The sequence below is a fragment of the Ceratotherium simum genome, chromosome 37 (genome assembly GCF_057802395.1).
Source record: "Ceratotherium simum simum isolate JZ-2026a chromosome 37, ASM5780239v1, whole genome shotgun sequence".
NCBI classification, from domain to species: Eukaryota; Metazoa; Chordata; class Mammalia; order Perissodactyla; family Rhinocerotidae; genus Ceratotherium; species Ceratotherium simum.
The window spans coordinates 19,296,182-19,320,197 of NC_141936.1; positions in this window are offsets into that span (position 1 = coordinate 19,296,182).

The window sequence follows — 24,016 nt, forward strand, 5'->3', positions numbered from 1 at the left end:
GTTATGACCTTGAGGTCTAAACAGCAATGTTATCAAATAAATAGCCTAATCTACTCAATCGTGCTTTTAAAAATCTAATCATTATTATCCTCACCACCCTTTACTTTAAAAAACATGAAAATAAATACTCAACTTCATTACTAATCATTATAGGAAACTCAATAGAACCACATGTAAAGAAAAAATATATATATTCATCATATGTGTATTTATATGGTTACTTTAGTAATTCCTTATCCTCAACAAATAGCACTAGTAGCTTAATACAGTCCAAGTAGATTTTCTTGTCCACTAGCATCATATCAATAGGCGGCATATACGCCATTCTCCTTCACTCCTTGTATTTGAAATACAAAACAAACATTCTCACCACAAAGATATATTAAGGAAATATGAAGAATGAAACTGGACCACTATCTTACACATACACAAAAATTAACTCAAAATAGATTAAAGATTTGAATGTAAGACCTGAAACCATAAAACTCCTAGAAGAAAACATAGGTGGTAAGCTCCCTGACAAAAGTCTTGACAATGATTTTTTGGATTTGACACCAAAAGCAGAGGCAACAAAAGCAAAAATAAACAAGTGGGAACAGATCAAACTAAAAAGCTTCTGCACAACAAAGGAAATCATCAACAGAATGAAAAAGCAACCTACTGAATGGGAGAAAATATTTGCAAATCATATATCTGATAAGGGGTTAATATCCAAAATATATAAAGAACTCATACAACTCGATAGCAAAAAATCTAACAATCTGATTAAAAAACGGGCAGAGGATCTGAATAAACATACAGATGGAAAACAGGTATACAAAAAGATGCTCAATACCACTAATCACCAGGGAAATACAAATCAAAACCACAATGAAATACCACCTCACACCTGTTAGAATGGCTATTATCAAACAGACAAATGATAATAAGTGCTGGTGAGGGTGTGGAGAAAAAGGAACCCTTGTGCACTGTTGGTGGAAATGTAAATTGGTAAAGCTGCTATGGAAAACAGTATGGCAGTCCCTCAAAAAATTAAAAATAGAACTACCATATGATCCAGCAATTCCATTTCTGGGTATTTATCCAAAGAAAACAAAAACACTGACTCAAAAATCTATATGAAACCCCCAGTTCATTGCAGCATTATTTATAATAGTCAAGATATGGAAATGACCTAAATGTCCATTGACAGATGAATGGATAAAGAAATGTGGTATAGAGCCAGCCCTGATGGCCTAGTGGTTAAAGTTTGGCACTCTCACCACTTCGGCAGCTCAGGTTCATTTCCCTGTTGCAGAACCACACCACTCATCTATCAGTTACTATGCTGTGGTGGTGGTTCATATAGAAGAACTGGAAGGACTTACAACCAGGATATACAACCAAGCACTGGTGCTTTGGGGAAGAAAAAAAGGAGTAAGATTGGCAACAGATGTTAGCTCAGGGCAAATCTTTCCCTGCAAAACAAAAAAAAAGAAAGAAAAGAAAATGTGGTATATATACACACCATACATATATATATATCCACAAATGGAATATTATTCAGCCATATGAAGAATGGAATCTTGCCATGTGAGACAACATGGATGGAACCTGAGGGCATTATGGTAAGTGAAATAAGCCAGACATAGAAATACAAATATTGTATGATCTCTTTTATGTGTGGAATCTAAAAAATAATAATAATAAATTTTTTAAAAAAAACTCAAGCTCACAGATACAGAGAACAGATTGGTGGTCTCCAGAGGCTGGTGGTGGGGGATGGGAAAAATGGGTGAAAGGAGTCAAGGGGTATAAACTTCCAGCTATAAAACAGATGAGTTATGGGTAGAGCATAGTGACTACAATTGATAATGCTGTTGAAAGTTGATAAAAGAGTGGATCTTAAAAACTCTCATCATAAGAAAAAAATTCTGTAACTATGTATGGTAAAAAAAAAGAAAAAGAAATATTCTATACCATCTGTACCTAACATTAGGCCAAGAGATGGCCAATAGTAGCTTAGAATTTCTGGTACTTTAGTCTTTAAAATCCACTAATATCACCCACAACCACTGATGGTTTATTACTATTTTTCTGAGAGGTTAGCCTAGGGTGTACTCATTGTTATATTAAGTCTCCTAGCATTTCCCAGGATTTTTATGAATTCAATGACTTAGAAACACCTAGAATTTCCTTTCAAGTTCTCTTTAATCAACAGCATCCTTCCACTTACTAGATATCTTTGCTTCTTTCTTCTTGGATGCCATGGTCCCTTCCTTACAGTTACTGCTTCTCACATGATGCCCACACACTAGGAGCAGAGAAGTCAGAGTAACTCTCCTGTTCATCAAGGGAAGATAACCTCAACCTATTGTTGACAGCCGCCATCTTGTTTCCAATCACATTAATGACTTTTCCCGTCCTGCTAAGAGTCACTTCCTGTCCTCTGGTGTGCTCCAGGGGAACTTCCTTTCCACTCAGTTTCCCACTCTACCTTTATGGTACAACCCTTTACTACAGACTTGTAGCCCTAGCAAGCACAATCAGTCTTATAATTTTCTGCATCTTTCTTTTATCACACATAAGGCTCTCATCAAAGATTCCTCACCTACCTGACCTGTATATTTTCTGTCATAAAACCAACAGTTACATTTTGCTATCACAATGATCATTTTTACTTTCTCAATCCTTAGATTCTTTCCCCTTTGGACTGAAAACTTCTATTATTCCAAATTCAAACCAACGATCCTTAATAGTCATCACGAAGAGCCATTTTATTCACAGAATTCCACATATGTAAAACTAATTCCCAAAAGTTATTGGAGCTACAAAACCTAGGTCATAAGAGCACAACAATTTTAAAAACATTTAAACAAAACTGTAAGTTTTAATACTGAGATATAAAGTGACTTCTCAACAAGGCCTTATCATTCCATTTTCCAAAGAGCATAATTTCACTTTCTTACTGAAGAGCAAAATAGGATTTAAAAATGTCGTAGAATCAGAGAAATATGGGCCTAAAGGAGTATTCCAGAGAGCAAAAACTCCTAATTCATCCTCATGTCTTCAGTCAGAAAGGAATGTACTGAAACCACCTTAGAATGATAGCTCTCTACTATACCTTCTTCCAGAAACTTCAGAGAGGGCTCCCTAACCCACCCTCACACATACACACATACCCCTACACTCTAGCTTCCCACCATCCTCCCCCTCACCAACCTGCCTTCGTGATAATGCATTCCAGGGCCTCCCAGCCCCCTTGGACAGGAAGTTCTTTCTAAACTCCCTTCTGCATTCTCAGACCTTCCTTTTTTATCAGTGGAGAAGGAGAACAGCTGTCCATTCCTCAGTATAATAAATTACTTTTCCTGTACTCTAAGATTTATTGATTGAGTTCCCCCAGCCGCATCTTCCCTTGAGTAAATCATGTAAAGGCTTTTATCTTGTCTTTATTTTTATTTTCCTGATATATTATTTGGTCAGCATCAAACTTTTCTTTAGAGATTTTATAAAAATATTTTTCAAATCAGATTTTTTCAGCCATATCCAATTTTAACAGTTACAGCTTCTGCGATTTTGAGTTTTCTTTCTTTCCGCAAAGTTCAATTTTCCAAGATCAAATTTTGCACATCTAAATTTTGTCAAGAAGATTTAATTTTGCCGTCAATTTTGTTGCCCATAACCAATTCTCCCATGAGCCGTTTTAGTCTTTGTCAGTTTTATTTTGTTGTGATCAGTTCTACTAGTAATAGCCATTATGAATTTGGTAAAAAAAGATAGCTGGTGTTTATTTCTTAGCTAACCCTTGAGAAAATTGTCAGTAGTTTTTGTGAGACAGAAAAAAGGCAAAAGCAGGATATAAAAATGAGGGAGACAGAAGGCAAGAGGAGAGACCCACAAGGAGGTGGAAACAGAGATCCATGCTGAGTGAAACCAGGAGAGAAGCTACAGCCGTTTTATTGTATTAACAACACAGCTCTCAAATGCATGTTGTGTCAAAATGTTCTCCGGCCAAAATGGCGGAATCTATACACACAGTTTTGTTACAGTTTTTCAGTTGCTGTCTAATTTCATAAAATTATATTTTAAATTATAAGGACTGAACCTGAATATCATACTCTCCTAATAGTTTGGTCAACACTCTGTGAAAAGGAAAGGTTTGGCCATAGTTTGTTCAGTCATCCATTTGTCCACTCACTCACTAAATAAATGTGAGACACTCAGCTCACAATTGGCCAGGTCTGGTGCTAAGTACTGAAGATATGGGGGGTATGGGGAACAACTCAAGCCCCTGCCTGTTCTCCTGAGCAAGAAGACCATATACATGTGACAAATCAATAAGATACATGCCAACTGTGATCAATGTTTTGAAGGAATAGACAGGGTGATGAGATAGAGTCAATGGGAGGGAAAGATGCTGGGAGGAAGCGAAATTAAAGTTGAAACTTGAAGGGTAAGGCACACAGAGCTAGGAATGAGGACCACAGACAGATGGAGTGGAGAGAGCAAGCACCAGGAAGCAGGGAAGGGCTTGAGCACTCAAGGAACAGAAACGAGGTGGGCATGTTTGAGGTTAGTGAGCAAGTGAAATATTCCCAAATAAAACATTCTCAAATAAAATATCTTGCTCTGACAAGTGTAAATTGGTAAACAAACAAAACATTTATCTTCAATAAATTTAAAATCTAAATGTTTGAGATAAATATTAGAATACTGAGGTCAGAAACATTAATTCCACTACACAGTTTTCCACCAAACTAGTTTTCAATTCGCCTTAAGTACCCAGAACCAAATATATACGTATATATAAGTATGCAAGTCATATTTCATATTAACAAATCTAAGATTACATTTTTTAACCTGCTTGAGGGATAATTGGAGGTCTGCTCTTGCTCGAAGTTCCTGAAACATAATTTTCCCTATTGGTTGAACCCAGTATGCAAAGCCCTGAGGAATATTCCAGCAACAAAGACCTTCCCCCATCAAACACAGGAAGAAAACTAACTTCATTTCCTCCTGTTCCTTCCTGCCACAAATCTACCTTCATATCAGAAGACAAACTGACCGCCAAACACAGGTGTAATTCAATATTCTATATCAAATGCCATCAGATTTTAAACCAAAGTAATTAACAGCTCACTCAGGAGCCTATTGAGATAAAACCAACTTTGATCCTATTCCCAAATCCCTTGCCAAATGGATGTGCAGCTCAAACCCCTCTGCTTTTGCATTAATTGAAATGAATAACTATATCAGAAGAGTGCTGTATGCGGGAGAGCAGGCTATAAGGAGGGTGTTTTTCAGCTTGATTATCAGAGGAGCTAATTTGAGTGTTGGGATGGGATAAATATTCACATGTACAACTATTCTCCATCCTGAACTGAGCCAGCATCTTGGCTCTGTGACATCTTGGAGGAACAGAGGCATATGAGATGTGATGCTTCTTAACTTCAAGAAGCAAACCTCTGGTTCTCTTATTACACCCCAGAGAAGGGCCATATTTTATTTTTAACATTTTAATATACAGAGAATGGGTTTCTGGTCCAGTAAGTGACTACACACAAACTAAGTATATACAGCAGGATAGTTTTCAGTTTTTTGTTCTTTTGTTCCAATGCTTTAATTATTCTTAGTGGTTTACATGGCATGGTCCAAACAACTTAACAGCTTTATGTACAGAAGTCACTTGAATGAGGCCAAAGGGTCCCTGATGAATCACTTTGAAATAGATAAACTTGGAGACATAATTAACGGTCATTGGCACCTATCATACAATAATAGTGGCCACTTGTTGAATTCGTGCTTGCTTCCAGGCACTGTGCTGTTGATCCCAGACTATTTTCCTTCCGGCTCTGCTTGTAACCAAGCTTCAATGTACCTCCAAGTTATAGCACCAGGATGAGAGTAAAGAACCTGGCCTCCTCCTAGTCCATGACTTAGCTCAAGCCATAGTGCCCTCTCTGAGTCTCACTTTCTTCTGCTATGAAATGGAGATAATAAAACCTACCCCTAAAAGCCATTGTGAGAGTGAATTGAAATTTTTAAAAATATAGAGTATTTTTAAACAGTAAAGTTCTACAAGAGTATAGTACATCATCATCAACTATTGTTTATTAAATTGCCAAGTAGTGAGCTAGATCTTTTACAAATATTTTCTCCAATCCCCATACAACTGGGAGAGTATTATCTCCACTTTCCAGAGAAGACGTGCAGAAAGGAGAAATATCTTGCCTGAGGTTTAGCCAGAAAAAAATCCCTGTCAATGACAAAATATTCTCAGAGATTGTACCAGCAAAAGATAAGGTCAGTTAGAAATACCTATTGTCTTCCAATATTGTCTTTTTTTTTTTTAAAGTTCCCGGAAATAATCTGCAAATGTTGCATATATATGATCACAATATGTGTATACAAAATAAATGCACGTCTGTAATAAATACATTAAGCTGCCAATCACACGTAAACAAAGTAAAATTGCTGCATAGGGAATGAAAAGTCATTGAGTAAACTGGCATCTCCCTGTATTCCGCAGAGCCTGTACAGCCCAATTAAGTAAAATTAGCATGTGCCAAGGTGGAGAAGGTGAGCCGCTGGGGTTGTAAATTTCTCTAAGATGTCAAAGGTACAGCAACTCATGGATGAGATATGGCACCTTCCCATCTGCTGGGGATATTCGTTACTTTCCAAATGGCCTTGGTCCTTTCTAGGCTAGGTAACAGCACACTTGAATTGGGTGATGACTTCTGCCCAATTGTTTTCATGGTCCCTGTAGAGTTTGTTATACTTTCTCCTTCAAAACTCTCAAGGTCTAAGTGAGGTTGTACCAAGAAAGAAAATGGAAGGTGCAAATAAATTGTGTCATACCAGGTGATGCATCTGTAGATATCTAGACTCTCTATGCAATTCCATGAATTATTGATTATCTGTATTAGTCAAGAAAGTTGGGGAAACAAACCAACCCTAAAGTCTCAGTGGCTGAATGACACAAAGTTTATTTCCTATTGATACAAAGTTCTTTTCTGATTGGAGCAACCCTCTGGCCAAGTCTTTTCTCCTTGCTTTTCTTCTTATCCTGTTTTCTTCTTGTGGCTCTGCCATCTCAACATCTCGACAGTCAACAAAGCAGAGAAGATAAAGCTGGAAGGTCACACAGACCTTTTCATCGGCTCAGCCTAGAAGTGACATGTGTCATATTACTTCGTTTTATTGGCAGGACCTAGTCACATGGCCCTGCCTACCTGCAAGGGACAGGGCAGTCTCCTCTTATGCTACCTGAGGAGAAGAGAAGAACCAGAGGGAGTACTTCCCATCTCTGCCACCACATCATTCCATATGCAGAGGCACTGTGCTGGGTGCTGGGGTCGAGGCTAAATTAGACCCAGTCTCTGCACATGACAGGCTCACGTCCTCATAGAGGAGGCAGGAATGGCACCATTTACCATAAAACAAGGCACACTGTGATGTGTACTGTAATCCAGCAATTAATAGGGGCTTTGGGAGTGCAGATAAAGCAACAAGTAATTACAACAGGAAGAGTGAGAGAAGATTTAACAGAAGTATCATTTGAATGGAAATGAAACTAATTTTTATATGTCACTCAACAAAAGCATATAAGGACAATACCTGAGAAAAGAGAGGCAGCATGGGGTGCTACTGAGCTCTCCAAACTCTTTCCTGGGATGGTTCCCAACATCACAGGGAGTAAGAAGGCACTAGAAGAAAATCCTGAAGCTGCTTGTCTCCATTTCACCTTTGCAGTGAATCCCATGTTTATAACACAAATGCATACACATAACACAGCTCTTTGTTTTAATACAAATAACACCCTTTCCTCCATAATCTCTAAGTAAAGTTAATACCGAGTTATCCTGATTTTGCCATGATTTCTTTTTTTTTTTTTTTTTTTTTAAAGATTTTATTTATTTATTTTTCCCCCAAAGCCCCAGTACATAGTTGTCTGTCATAGCTGCACATCCTTCCAGTTGCTGTATGTGGGACACGGCCTCAGCATGGCTGGAGGAGTGGTGCCTCAGTGCGCACCCGGGATCCGAACCCGGGCCGCCGGCAGCGAAGCGCACGCACTTAACCGCTAAGCCACGGGGCCGGCCCGCCATGATTTCTTATATCTTAGCACAACCCCCTGTGCTCCTTACAGGCCCACGTACTCTGATGTGCAAAGCACTGAATTGGAGAAAACCTAGAAGGAAGAGGCTACCATTAGTGCCCCGACTCTGCCAAGAATGAGCTGTGTGGCTTTTAGAGGAGTCACTTTACTTCTCTGCACCTCAGTTTGTCTACCTGTAAAATGAGATTATTATATAGACCATCATCAAAGTCTCTTTCTGTAGTATATTTCTCTGTAATGATAGTGTAACTTTGAAATTTATGCAGCAGATGATGGCCCATCAACAGTTGAGGTGGATGCTGTGAATTAGCTCCCTAGACCTCTATGCCACCATTCTTTCAGTTAGAGAGGTTGAAAACTATGTTCTCAGACTCTCCTGCAGTGAGGGCTCTGCACGAAGCATAGATGCATTCCTACAAGTTTCCTAAGTCACGACAGAAGTGGTGGCCACCTGCCTGCTCCTCTTGGCTGCTTTCCTTCTTGCAAGAACGGTCCAGGAAATGTGAGACTTTTCTACCACAGTGTTCCAGGGTCCATCTGCGAGCTTTCTGGGCATCACAGGGAGGTAGTTGCACAATAGCAGCAGTGATGGCAGCTTCTAGATTCCAACTTCCCAATTACTGGAACATAAGTTTTGGATGTGCTCTTGAATATACCAACAGTGGTAGCTACAGAGGTGAGAGCTCCCCGGCGGGTCAGTTCCCTATTTTTCTGGGAGTCATCCCTGAGAATCCAGCCTAGTAGTACCTGCTCAAGGGACTTTGTAAGCACCTTATCCCCTCTATTAAATGTCCTTCTGTTTAAAATATCTACAGTGGTTTCTGTTTAATCCACTAATTCAACAACCTCAGTCTTCCTGACCTTTCTCGATCTCAAACTCCCCAGTTGTGGAGGACAGTAAACATGACATGGAATTGGCTCTTGGATTGTGTCTGGGCCACCTCAGGAGCCAACCTCAGGTTTCAGAGATTTGCTCTTACTTCATCAAGACACATACACAAAGAAGGGCCTCACTGGGTTATAAAGAAGTGAGGAGAAGAAAAAGAGGAGAAGGAACCCCTAAGACATAGTTCAAGGCTAACTACCCCCTCAAAACGAAAGGGAACAGGATGCATATATGCAAGATGAGACTGTAAACAGAAGAGCATGTGTCCTAGACTTTCCATCCCAGTTTTGAGTCTGTTCGTGGGTGGTTCATGGGAATTGTTAGAGGACCTTTCTCATGTGCTGGAGCTTCAGCTGGTATTAACACATCCTGGAATGGGAGAGCCCCCAAAGAAGCAGGAGGACTTTTTGTTTCTGGAGATAATGGCTAACTTTAATTTTTTCTTCAGGAAGGAAGCAGAGGATATAAGGGAATAGCAAAAGAGCTACCAAACGGTCAGTGAGGAAGGGTGTCTCTAAGAACCAGCATGCGCCGAGGAGGGGGAAACACAGACTCAATGACTGGGGGGAAATGCTGAAGTAGGATGCACCTAAAGGGCTGAGCTGTGGTCCTGAGGCCACAGGAGATGTCACGGGTCCAGACTCCATGGCCCATGGATACAGAACCGCCAGCCAGTGGTTCATAGACCAGTGCCCTCAATGAGACTGAGATGACTGGTAGCAAGTATCTGTTCCTCTGCAGAGCCTGACAGGAGAGAGGGAAGGAGAACACAGCACGAAAGATGCAGCAGGAGACTAATAAAGATCCCTGCCTCCATGCTAGTGACAGTGAGTGACCTGGGGTGGTATTAAAAGATTGCAATTGTGTGGAAATTCTAGTCTCCAAGTGCAATCTGCAAAGACGGTTTCCATAAAGTAAACTTCTTCTCTATCTCTGACTTCCCAGGACTTTTTAAGTGAGATTGGGTGGGATGTGTTTTTCCTCACCCAACTAAAAGCACACTTCTGCCTGGAAAAGCTACCTCTGAAACAAAGGAGAACACTAGCCAGGCCAGGCTGAGGAGGAATCATCACTTTTCGTCTACTTGACAGTCACTTTGTTGCTACCTGTGGTTCTTGAACGCCTCCAGAAGCTTTGTGCATGTGGGAACTGTTGGGAAACCTGCAGATGAAGGCTCAAAAGGATTTTGGGTTTCAACAGGGCCGTCCTTACATCCTATGCCTGGAGTTTGAATACTGTGGGAATTTAAGACTATTGCTGCTGTTCCAAAATCCCCCAGGCTTAATTTCCAGCCCTTGATTAAGCTTTTTTCCAGGTTTTCCATCTCTTCATGGAACATTCCTCCAGATTCCTGGTTACATGACTTTGAGGAACCTTTCTGTCCCCACAAGTACAGAACTGGCCACCCAGCTCCATGGTCACTCTGGGCTATCCAGAGCTCCCCTCCGTAGCCACCTACCTGTGGACACCATTAATGACCTCAACACTTGCTTTTCAGCTGGACTTTAACTCTTTGGGTTCATGTAGAAGTTGGCTCAACTCATTTTCCCAAATCGCTTAGGAACCTGTTGTTTGCAGTATGTCTTCTCAAAGAGCGATAAGTGGTCAAAATGGGCTGCTCATTTGGGACCCATCTTGAATACCATGACAGAGCAGAGATGGAGTGTAAGGGGTAACCACTGCAAAATGCAGAGTCTTATGCACCCAAGCATCACTCTGGAGCAGCACAATGGTACAATATAGGGAACACCTGGTAGAGAGTCAGGAGACCTGTGCAAAGTCTGGGCTTGGGCAGGTCACTTAGCTTCTCTGGACCTCAGTACTGAGTTCCAGACTTAGGAACTTATGAAATTTTCTTCAGTTAGGACCGCTGAGAACAAACGTCCATTTCTGAGTCCTGATACCCCATGATAACAAAATAGGAGAGTGGCAAGAGTAGGAGTTTCCACATTTCCCATGAGTGGTTTATAGGAACCTGTTTGTGGGCCGAAAAGTCAGATAAGCAAATCAGATGAGACATGCCCTGGATTAAACCAGCTGAAAACAGAAGTACAACATCTCCCATACAAAACAGTAATAATAGTAACTTGCATTTCTGAAGCAACGTACTCTTTAAAAGCACTTTTGAGTACGTGTACCTCACTTAGTCTACTTTTCCTGAGATAGCTGAGGAAATTGACTGGAGCCTGCACTGTGGGCTCTCTGTCTGTCGTGTGCTTTACAGCAAGATCTTCATGATAGAATTTGTATATTTGCTTCACTCTAGATTTCTGCTAGGCTCAGACCTGTAATCTAGATCTCTGGTGTTTGTTGCTCATGGAAAACGTTCTGAAGGACCTCATGCAAGACAGACTAACTCAACATGAAGCCCTGCCCTTCAGAGTCTCCACATCGCCAGCCTTCAGAAAAGGAGGATCCTCCCTGAGCAAAAGCCTCCTGAGAGAGTACAAGGCAGATACTTGAGGGAAGTTGATGTGTTTCCACCTGAGGCCTTGGCTTCTGTAGGAAGCTTAAGAGGGAGATGTATACTCTGGGAGGAAACAGACTAAACTCATTGGGACATCAACTTCTCAACAGTCCCAGCCCCCAAAGAGAAGGTTTTACATTCTCTCTGGGGTGACACGCAGGCTTCCCCAAGATCCTTCCTCGTGGCCCCATCTTCCTCAGTTAGGCTTCTGCATTTCTCTCTCACTCCCTCTCCCACCTTCTCCTCATTATTCTCTTCACCTTTCCCCCTGTCTTCTCTCTTCCTCTCCTTCTACTGCCCTTCTCTCCAGCTCTTCTCTTGCTTGCTCCTTCCTCCTTCCCTTTTCTCCCCCGAGGAGCTGATAAGGCTGTGTTTTAAGCCTAGGTGGCATTAATCAGAATTAAATCCTTGGAAAACAAAATAATCTGCAACAGGAGCATTCGCCTTCCATGAAATTCTCTTGTTTATTCCTTCTTAACCAGATTCAGCTAGTGGATCATACACTTGTTTTGCTGTTTTCCTTTCTTAGGGAAGTACTTAAAGGATTGCGTGAGGTCGTGCACATTGAATTATTTGTTGTTGCCTACCCTGTATTTATCTGTTTACTTTTGCCAAATAATTCCACAGAATTCTCAGTAATTAGCTAGCTAAAACTCATCTGCATTAGTGAATGTCCAGGCCTCCCTGTGTTCGTAGAATCATCTTTTACACATGTGAAAAATTGGTGAACTCTATTTCTAAAATGTCTTCTGACTTCCCCTTATAACCTGCTCTCAGGCAGTTATCTCTTGGCCTTTGGCTTATCTGGAAAAGAAGCTGAATTAAAAGGACATTCTTTTTGTTTTCAGAACTCTTCTGGCATGAAGAATTTTTTTTTTTTAATTAACTGTTCTGGGACTGTTTTTCAAAATCATCCATGAAAAAAGACAGAGGATTTTAGTGTGTCACAGGGGTCGTTCCATCATGTGTCCATGACATTTGAGCAGTACTGTGATACATCAGCAGGACTGTGAGAGACAGCACGTCTTTGTCCCGTGAAGTTTTGAACCTGAACATTGCAACCCTTTCCTTGCCTCATTGTCCCCGGGGATTTGGACATGGCTAGTTATAGAGCCCACAACGGACTGCATCATCTGACCTCATGGCCAAGGGGAGTGGCTATCTTCATGGTACAGGCAAAGTCAAACTCCAGCGTAAGCAAATTCTGAGATGCTTCATAATGACCCTAATTCATTTCACAGAAACTTCAGTATTCCAGTCATTTGTCAAGTGTGTGTGTATATATGTATGCGTGACTATGTGGTGTAAAGATCCACATGTTGCAAAGAAAAAAGCTGATATCCCAATTTCTCCCTGGGGAAAACTTTTAAGCATGGCCACAAAAACCAGTAGAACTGCAAGTGTCTACATGTCAACATTGAATTTTCTGAAATTATGAAATCTGAATCAACCATTCTGAACGTGTCAAACTACTAAATACATATTGACAAATTTTCAGCAAAATGATTAATTCTTACAATGAGCGCACATGCTAGCTCAACCCACAGTTTCCACCAGTCCCACCAATATAGATATGTGGTTTTTCATTTTAAAACTATACAAAGATGATCAAAGCAGCATTTTCTACCTCCTCAAACTGCTGTTTCCTAGTAAAAAAAGTTTTTGTCCAAATAAACATCTTCCACCAAGCAGAGTTGATTTTTGTTTTGTGTTGCACTCCTAGAAGGTGCCATTTCTAAAGTATGACATCTTCATAAGAACAATGTCTTGTATTTGAGCCCCTCGTTTCCATCCACAGACTACTTTCATATTTATTACCTCATTTTTATTTTGATTCACACAACTCCGTGAAGCAGGTACCGCCATCTCCTTCGTTTCACAGATGCTTATTCTGAGAGCTGGAAAACATATGGAATGTGCCAAGGGCCTCCGAGCTAGTTAGAGCAAAGCTGATATTCCATCCCAGTCTCTCTGACTTGGAGCCCAGCACTCTTTCCACTCTCCACCACTCCCCTCCCGAGTAAATGTTATAATGAAACTGTACTTCTGGCAACAAGAGTGATAAGTGGGAGACTTCAGGCTTCAAATCACCTTGAAGGGCTCTCTCCTCTGCATCCTTTATCACTAGCTCTCAAAAATGGCCACATATCCAAGAAAGGAGCCAGCACAGAACACAGCAGGACACTGAACCATCTGAAAGATGATAGAGTTGCGGAGGTGGAGTGAAGAGAAGCCACCCACCTCCTCGCCACTTCAGTCCTCCCAGCCATGATTCACATTTCCAAGACCACACCACAAGCCCAAGGTCAGACCCTGAGCCTTCTGCAGAGAATGCAGCTAATCTTCCCAAAGCATAGTCATAAATCTGTAGAAGTCGGAGACTGCAGGAAAAAACAAAGATTTTGATTACTAAAATATCAAGTGATCATGACTGACTAGCTCCCCACATTCCTAGAGAGGTAGGGGAGATATCTTTTCCCCTGCTCTTTACCCAGTATCTCAAAGGTAACAGCCAACATGGCTTGGTAATAATTACCATTCATGCATATATCTCTCAAAATATGGGACACAGAAACAAGAGAGACGAGCAAAAAAATAAAGCAACTGCTGACAGCTTCATATGGAAAGAAAGAGAGAAAAAGGAATTGAGGGAAAGAAAAGTCACATCCCAAAAGATTGAGGGGATGACAGAAGAATATCAGGGTGTCAGTTGAGGTGACAAGTTCCTCGTGTCTAAGGGTGAGGTGTGAATGCCACTTCCTGCCACCTTCTCCTCACTGTCTGCTTCACAGCTGCCTGGAATTCTCTGTAGGCAGGCTATTCCCCCAGAGTCTTTCTATTTTCTCTGAAATTCTGGCTCTCCCAAGGATCTGGGACTTCACGGTACTCCATAGGCAAACGAAGCAGTGATTGGTGCCTAAGATCCGTATATGTTAGTCTGAACCTGTCTTGTTGCAAGTGACAGAGAAGTAACTGAAAGCCAGCTAAAACATAGTAGGCATACATGACAAAGGAGTCCAGAGGAGGAGCTGGCTGCAAGGAACGATGGAATATGGGCACTTAAACATTTCCATCAGCTCTCTCTCTCTCTCTTTCTCTCTCTCTTTCTCTCTCTCTCTCTCTCTCTCTCTCTCTCTCTCTCTCACCCCACTGCTGCTTTTGGTCATGTGTTGTTCTCATTTTTTCCTTACTGCACGTTTCCTCCATGAGTGAGGATGGGCCCAGGGAGTCCTGCAAAAGGTACAGTTGGACCAGTTCAGTCTTATACCATCTCAACTAGCAACCTGAGATGGGAAAGTGTGTGTCCACATATAAAATTCCATGGAAAGATTCTCATTGACATGGTTCAAGTCTCAAACCCATCCTTGGCCAATCACCATAACCAAGGAGATGGGATACTATCATTAATCAGGTCTAGGTAACATGACCACCTCTCTGTGCTATGGTTACTGCAGTTGTCTACACAACCAGAACCAAATAAAACGGTGTAAGGGCATTTCCCTCCTGCCCTCCCGTTAGAAGAGGGAATAATGATATCAGAATTAGGGTTGGATGAAGGAATTCAGAGAAAAACAACAAGAATCCTCTATAAAGTACTGTCAAAACGTGGGTCATCCTGATTTCCACTTCATGCTTGGCAATGGAAAATCAAGGACCAAAAAACTCATGTGCCTTGAGCCTGCACTGCATTCTATATGATCCATTTTTTTCACTGCCCATTAAAGAAAATCCAAGATATCATCCAATTAGGCTTCTATTGAAAACTGAGTCAAATTTTAAACTAAGAGTCAATTTAAACTAAGAGTTTAATTTAAACTGAGTCAAATATCAAAATTTATTAAATTTTGATAAATCTATGTAAATCAGATTATTGTTTAGTCTACAGCTCGACATAAATGTCATTCATGGATGCATAGGGAAAGCTAAATTCTGAATCTACCATTTAAGAAGCATCTTTTGTTTAGAAAATATAGGGGAACCTTTATAATTAAGGAAAGATTATCATTCTCCAATGCATTACAAACAAACCAAGCCGGAAGCAAAGCTGGGGTTTTGGGGGACAAAGAGGGAGAGGGAGAGCAGTTGCTTCCCTTGATCACATTCTTCATCAGTTCTTTTGAAACAATTTTAAAGTCATAAGTTAGTTGCAAGACCATTATGAAAATAAATTAAAGTCAAAGAGTTAAAGCAAGGGCCTAAGACACAGAAAGAAACTCATCAAAGGACGGCATCGACTTTAAATACTGGTTCTCCAGGGAACTAACAACTCAGGCCTCCTGTCTCAGGCCTGGCCCCAGATGTCACCCTCTGCCTTTATAAGAAGCTGTTTATTCCTCTGAACCGAGCCTATGTTGGTGCCAGAAAACTGAAATGGAGCATTAAGATATCGGAGGGAGAATACACACAGAAAAGAAAATCTAGGAAAAGTTCTATTCATTTGAATTAACTGAGATGAGCATTTATTTTTGGTTTAAATTGACCCTGTAGTTGTTTCTGCTTTTTTCCCCAGGAGGTATGCAGAGACCTAACCTTGAGGGCTAGTCCACTGACAGCAAGAAAAAACTCAGCGTGGCTGAGATGCCGTGTACCATTCATCCATGCAGGTCATACAATTGATTCTCTCTCAGAGGCCCACCATATGGGTTGATTTAGCAGCATTTCACCGGCTGCCTAGAGACATGTCTTGAGTCATTCTGTATAAATTACTTAACTCTCTACCACAAAAAGGAAAAAAAATATTTTCTCACACAGCGGTAGCAATTAATGTTTAACATGTTTATGGAGTTTAATAATATATGGCCCCGCACCAATCTCTCTACACGATACCATCATCTTGAGAGAGAGACTTAGGTGGTGTCATCAGCACACAAGACACACATGATTGATTCATCAATAACTGATCCTGGCCTTATTACAGCAAACAAATTAGACACTGCGGAATATATTGCTGTATAGACAGGACTTTCTTCTCTTCAAATGCATGTCATAATTGATAGTGGTGACCTTTTGGCAACACTGAAAAACAGCTTGCAATTAACTGGCTTCCTTTTCTTTTAGTGCCTGCACACAGAGTGGTTGTTCAAAGCTTGGCCCAGCTCAGTGGAGAGGAGCAAGATCTAGATAACATCTTCCCAGGAAACTGTACGCCAGGAAGGTCAACCACTTCGTCTTTCTCATCTTTCATTCCGGAGTCATGCAAAAAGGAAAGTGGTGAGTTGAGTCACTAATAAATATTTATTGGGCCACTTCTGTGTGCCAGACACTGTCCCAGGCACTGGGGATAGAACAGAGAACAAGACAGAAGGACCACCCTCCTCACCCCAGGGGGTGGAGAATGCCGACAGGTGTGTAAACAAATAAATAAGTACTTTTTAAGTTCTGTTATGTGGCCTGCTGACCATAAAATAGAGCACTCTTGAATCGATGTATTTTAAAATGGCAAATAGGGATTTTAACAACAGGAGCTATTTTATGTACTCAGCATCCATGGGATTAAATAATCACTAACATAAACAAGAATCTGTTACTTTTATACTTTCTTTTCCCAGAGTTTTAAAAATATAACAGCAGTTCTGAAGAAGGATGGGTATTATTCACAATTTGATAATTTTAAAAGATTCAATTCTTTTAAAATAATAATGGTGGAGTTACAATAGCCCAGATTAACAACAACAACAAAAAAAGTGGATTGCCTAATGCTAAACAAAGGGATTATTCTATATTTTTAAAAAAACTAGTTGTAATGTGAAAAAAAAAAATAGTAGTTCCAGGACACATCAGAATCACAGGAATGACATACTATACCCGTGTAGGTTGAACCATTCATGGAACATAAGGTCTGCACAACATTTTGTTCTCTTGGAATTTTTCTCTCTGTAGTATGACATAGATGACATCTATACAGACAAGTCGAAGTTCATATTTAGGGCAATTGTCCATAAAAAAAAATCCTTTAATCTGAATTACATAAATAGTCAAGGTAAAAGTCCTTCTCCGGAATCCTCCTTCAAATTTTCACTCTAATTTTAAACTTCGTCTTGCTCCCTTTATACATGAAGTAAGAATATTCTAACCACGCCTTGTGGTTCTCAATCCCTTCGTGGCAGTAAACGGGGACAGTTGGGTTGGCTATGAAATGCGTCTCTGTCATAGGTAATATCTGCACTGACTTACCCCTTTCTTTTTCCCATAACGATGCCACTCCCACTCCTGTGAATCCCAGTGTCCGTCTGGAGTCATGGGAAAGGAGAAGAGGTATGCACTGGCAATGACTAATAACCCCGGGCACATCTGTGACATTCATGGGGATGTGATCTGCTAGTCACCATCATCCTGTATGTACGTCACAGCCAAAAACCCATCATGAACAACTGCACTAAGTAAATACAGATTGAAGGAACAAATGATTGCACACATGTTACTTTGGGTAGTTTTTCTTTCTACCTCTTACTTCTTTCTGGAGCGAAGTGGTCCCACAGGCCTGTTCACCCTCAGATCCTTTCATCACCTTTCCCCTGCTCAGCTCTGGGTCACAGGGGGGCTGCCCTCCACGAGTTGTGTCACTAGGCTGACTTCCAGCTGGATGCAGCCAATGAGAGCAAATGGCAGGAGAATGTAGGGCAGAGGGCAGAGAGAAACCATGGCATTTCTCTCCCTGTCTCTGCTTGAGGCATCATCTTTGATAGTAGAGGTTCCAGCTCTCTCCAGTTAGGCCCTCCTCGGTTCCAGCTTCTACCTGCAGGCCCCAATCCTGTGGTTCTGGAAACTCCTCCTACTCCCCAGGGTGGTAGCAACTTCCCGGTATTCTCTGATTTGCCTCGTTGTCCCCAGTTCAGCTTCTCCTCTCTTCCGTCATCTGTGCAATGAATTCCTGTATTAAAATTCCTCTGTTTTCCACAATCAGAGTAGTTTCTGCTTTTTTTGGTTGTACACTGGCTGAGACAGTTTGCAAGGAGAATTCAGTTCAGTTCATACTGAGCACCTCCTGTTTGCCAAGCATTGTGCTACACACCAGGGAGACTATCATGCATAAAATATGTCTGACTCCGAGGAGGTCTGAATCCAGTGAACAGATCATTTCAAGATTATGTGGCAAGCACTGCAACAGTACTGAGGCCCTAGGGCTCTGGAAACATGGAGACTGGCTCCTTAGCTGGATCTGAGGCTCAGGGAAGGTCTCCTAGAGGAGATGATGGTTGAGCTGAACCTTGAGGGATGAGGGTTAGCCAGGTGAAAAGATGCTGGGAGGGCCTTTCAGACAGACGCAATAGTGTGAGTAACTGCACCAAAGCATTAAATTGAATACCCTGTGTTTCTGGGGTTGGGGTCAGGGTGGGGAAAGATGGGGCAGGTATGGACCGGAAGCAGGGTAGAATCACTAGACTTCAGGAACGAGGCCAGAGGATAGGACAGGTGGCCAGAGACATAAGGCAAGTAAGGGGCTTGAATTCTCTTGAGTGCACAAATTAGGAGTAATTGATGATCTTTAAATCAGTGGAACAGCATGGTCACATTTACAATTTATAATTTAGATGGATCACTTGGGCCACACTGTGGTAAATTCTAGCTCTAAAAGAGGCAAGATAGAGGAAAGAAACAAAAAACAGCATTTGAGCCAGATCATGCTAATAATTCAATTCGACCTACCAGCATTGAATTCCTGGGTACCAGCCACAGCGCTGGGAGCAAGAGGGGTGTGAAATTGTGTGGGTCACATAACGATCCCTTATATTTGTGTGGACCTTCAAAGTTTACCAAATAATTTCAAACACGTCTCATGATTCGCATAAAAATCCAATGAGTTAGGTATCAGAATCTCCATTTTTCAGATGAGGAAACTGAGCCTTAGAAGGTGATAGAATATGTCCGAGGTCATATAATGAGCAAGAATTGAACCCAGCAGTCTCCTGACTACTGAACTTAATAAGATAATCTTCTGCTTCCCATTATGTGATAGGATGAATCGATGTCCCAGGAAGCAGAATTTTCAGTGGCTGCAGAAACAATGTAGGGACTCCCATATACACATACATCGGTATGTTTCAGAATTAATGCAGACCCTATACCAGGCATGGGCTTACTGTTTTTTGTTTTTCACTACTCCTTTCAAGACAGATTCTAGTTCCTTAGGGAGTCGAGAATAATCATGGATAATTGACTCAACTTCTCTGGATTGGGACCGGCAGAGGATAAGAAGGTGCAGCCAGTAGAATTTCAATCAAGATTTGAATTAACCTTTCTATTCTTCCCCCAACATAACAGGAGTGGGAAGATAGAGGTTATTATCCTAAAGAAAGGAATAGTACCAGTATTTGATGAAGAATATACATGGAGCCTAGAGGATGGCAGAGAATAATTACTTTTTCTACTGAGTGACCTTCAGTCCCTCTAGCAGAGGGCTATTGGTCAAGATCATGGAAGTTGTCACTCCGGTCTTCATACTGGGAGGATGATGATGGATTTTTCACCAGTAAGAGTAACTCTGCCCTTCAGAGGAGCAGACTTAGATCTTCTGGTTTTCCACATCATTAAACCTCTTTCTTGTTAATACTGATCCCCTCTCATGACAAAATACTAATAATGCAATGTGACGCTAACGCCCCATTCCCAGTAGGGGTCAAAGGAGAAAGAAACAGGGAGACTGAGACAAGACAGAAAACCCAATACCACCACGACAACGATTCCCTTTGGAAAACTTGTCTCTCAACTCACTCCTTCCCTTTCCTAGGATAGCCACTTCCAAGCCAGGAACAAAGATCTTGGCACACTCAGCACCTCCTGAGGTTAGATCCAGTGATTTACAGACTTATTTCCACCCCTAATGACTCCCATCAGTAACAGTGATTCATTCAGGCAGCCACAATTCTGCCCACATTTAAGAATCACTTTTTGACTTTCATGTGCATGCATTCAGACTCCACACCTTTGTCATAAATAAATTCTTCATCATCACAGGGAAAGTGGCAGTTGAGACAGTTAGAACAGTATCTCTTGCCTCTGGACCACATTTGCCATGGGGATATTTGTGCTAATAAGACTCTAATAGACTCTAAGCTCTGTAAGTACAGGAATCTTTTCTATCTTGTCTACGACTGCATCCCCAGCATCTAGTACTTTCCCTGGCACATAACAGGCAATCAATAAATGATAATAGCTAACATTTATTGACCACGAACTAGGTGAAAGGCATTGTTCTAAGCATTTTACACACACATAAACCCATTTAAGCCTCAAAGCAACCCTACGAGTTAAGTAGTATTGTCTGCATTGTAGGATATGGAATCTAAAGCACAGAACAGTTATGTAATTTGTCTTATGACGTACAGCAAAGAACTTAGTAAGCACAGAATTTAGGATTTAAATGCAGGTAGTCTGGACAAAGAGCTAGGGCTCATAAATATTAGGCTACACTGCCTTTCATTGATTAAGCGACTGGGCATCCTAGTCTATGTGGGAGGATCATACTTGTCTTCCCCACTTCTGGCTACCCTCATTCCCAGTCAAATACTGCATTCTGTCCAGGTGACAGTCCATCTGCAAAGGAATTTTACTCTCCTACTTGGCCAGTGATTCTCTACCTTGGGAATAAAAAGACTTCAGTAGCCCAGGCAGCTTTACTTTCTCTTACACGAACCTGTAGTTTGCTCTGTCTCCAGGTCCCCTGACTATACACAGCGCCCATAAGTTTTCTGACATAAAACAAGAATGCTGGATGGTAATTCGTCATTTTAGCCAAGCCAGCATCTTCTTTCAGGGTCGCCATGCATTTCACAAGTCTCTTGGTAATAGTGCGTGGGCTGGATTCTGATGAAAAAAATCCCTTTGGATATGAAATTTCCTTCTCTTCGAATATCTGTTCTTAGTTCTCATCAGGAAAACCGGGGGGTGGGGGGGGGCATAAATGTTCTCAGCTTAAGCTGAATTTACACTGAAAGTTTCATATCTCAGTGGTGCCGGAGTCTTTAAAGGCGCTTGTGTCTTTTGTAATGGTTACCCAGGTGATTTTAGTCTCTCCAGAACATTCACCTTCTGATCTGGTTTTAAAAGAGATGATACCACTAAAAAGCGACTTTAAAGTTGAAAGCAGACCCTCGACACTCAGAGGAAATGCTTATGAGGAAGAAAGATGATTTTGACCTACATAGGAACGTTTCAGGCTAAAGTGATTATTACTCTTCAAGAGCCCTGCAAATAGCCAACTTTTCTAGAATAGAAGAGAAAATTCAGAGACACCATTCTTACTGAATCCTGGACACTTTCTTTTGTTTTCTAGCAAAGTATATACTACATACAACTATATAACTATAGTTTGATCTCATAAGTTCCCCATGCCAGGATCCAGCCAGCCAGAGCCAAAATAACCCAGCTGGATATTTTCATAGACCACCGAGCTGTGGAATGATAGATGAATAGAGCAGGACCGGACCACATGAGGAAACCCACGCCTGATCCACCTGTAAGATTTCTCTTTCTCTCCCTATCCCCATTCACTCTATCGGCACGTCTTAACCACGAAAATATAAAGGTCCCAAATCCATTCACTTTTCTCCATCTCTGTAACTGCCCTTTAATCCAAGCTATTATCACCTCTCTCTGGACTATTGTAGAAATTTCTGTCTTATGGTCTCTCTGGTTCTCTTCTTTTTCTATTTAACAGCTTTGTTGAGATGTAATTCACATTCCATAAAATTCACCAATTTATAGTGTATAATTTAGTGGTATTTAGTATATTCACAGAGTTTTGCAGCCATGACCACAATCTAATTTTAGAGCATTTTCATCACCTCCAAAAGAACACCTGTACCCGTTAGAAGTCACTCCCCATTTCATGCCCACTCTCCCAGTCCAAGGTAACCACTAATCTACTTCCTGTCTTTGCCTACCTGTGGAATCATACAACATGAGGTCTTTTGTGCCTGGATTCTTTCCCACAGCATAATGTTTTTGAGGTTCCTCCAAGTTATAGCATGCATCTGTACTTTTTATTGTCCAATGGCATTCTATAGTAAGGATGTGCCACATTTTGTTTATTCACAGGTTGATGGGCATTTTGGTTGTTTCCACTTTGGGGATATTGTGAATAATGCTGCTATGAACATCTGTGTACAAGTTGTTGTGTAGACATATGCTTTCCTTTATCTCGGTTAGATATCTAGAAGTGGATTGCTAGATCATAGGCATCTCTATGCTTAACTTTTTAAGGAACTGCCAAACTGTTTTTCCAAAGATGCTGCACTGTTTTACATTCCCAATCAGCAATGTATGAGGTTCCAATTTCTCCACATTCTCGCTGCCACTTGTTATTCTCTGTCATTTTGATTATAGCCATCCTGGTGTGAAATGGTATCTTATCGTGATTTTGATTTGCATTTTCCTTATGGCTAGTGACATTGAGCATCTTTTCATGTGCTTATTGGTCATTTGTATACTTTCTTTGAAGAAATATCTATTCAGATCCTTTGCCCATTTTTTAATTGGGTTGTTTGTCTTTTTAATATTGAGTTTTAAGTGTTCTTTCTATATTTTGGATGCTCATCTTTATTAGATATATGATTTGCAAATATTTTCTTCCATTCTATGGGTTGCCTTTTTATTTTCTTGATGGCATCATTTGCAACATAAAAGTTTTTAATTTTGATGAAATCTAATTTATCTATTTTTTCTTTTGTCACTTGTGTGCATTTGGAGTCATATCTAATAAATCATTGCCTAACCCCAAATCATGAAGGTTTACTCCTATGCTTTCTTCTAGGAATTTTATAGTTTTAGCAGTTATAATTAGGTCTATGATCCATTTTGAGTTAATTTTTGTGTATGGTAAGAGGAAGTGGTCCAACTTCATTTGTTTGCATATGGATATACAGTAGTCTCAGCATCATTTGCTAAAACGGCCGTTCTTTCCTCATAGAATTATTTTGGCACTCTTGTTGAAAACCAATTGACAACAAATATAAAGGTTTATTTCTGGACTCCAAATCCTATTCGTGAATCTATGTGTCTATCCTTGTTCCAGCACCACACTCTCTTAACTGTTCTAGCTTTGTAGCAAGTTTCGAAGTTAGAGGTGTGAGTCTTCCCACTTTGTTCTTCTATTTTCTGCTTCTATCTTTGCTGCACCACAGTAATTGTCATATCCACCACTAGATCTTGGTATTTAATGGGTTAATAAAGCACATATATTTTTATATAACTATTTTAAGATATATTTTGGCAATTGTATTCTAATATCGTTATCTTTTGTAATTCCATTTATGCCTAGAATTTTGTGGGATTTTTTTTCACTTAAAAACACCTTCCCAAGGTTGGCCAGGTGGCATAGCGGTTAAGTTCGTGCACTCCACTTCGGCAGCCCAGGGTTCATGAGTTGAGATCTCAGGCGCGGACCAACATACCCCTTGTCAAGCCATGCTGTGGTGGCATCCCACATATAAAATAGAGGAAGATAGGCACAGATCTTAGCTCAGGGCCAATCTTCCTCAGCAAAAAGAGGAGGATTGGCAACGGATGTTAGGGCTAATCTTCCTCACCAAAAAAAAAAAAAAAAAAGAAAAAACCTTCC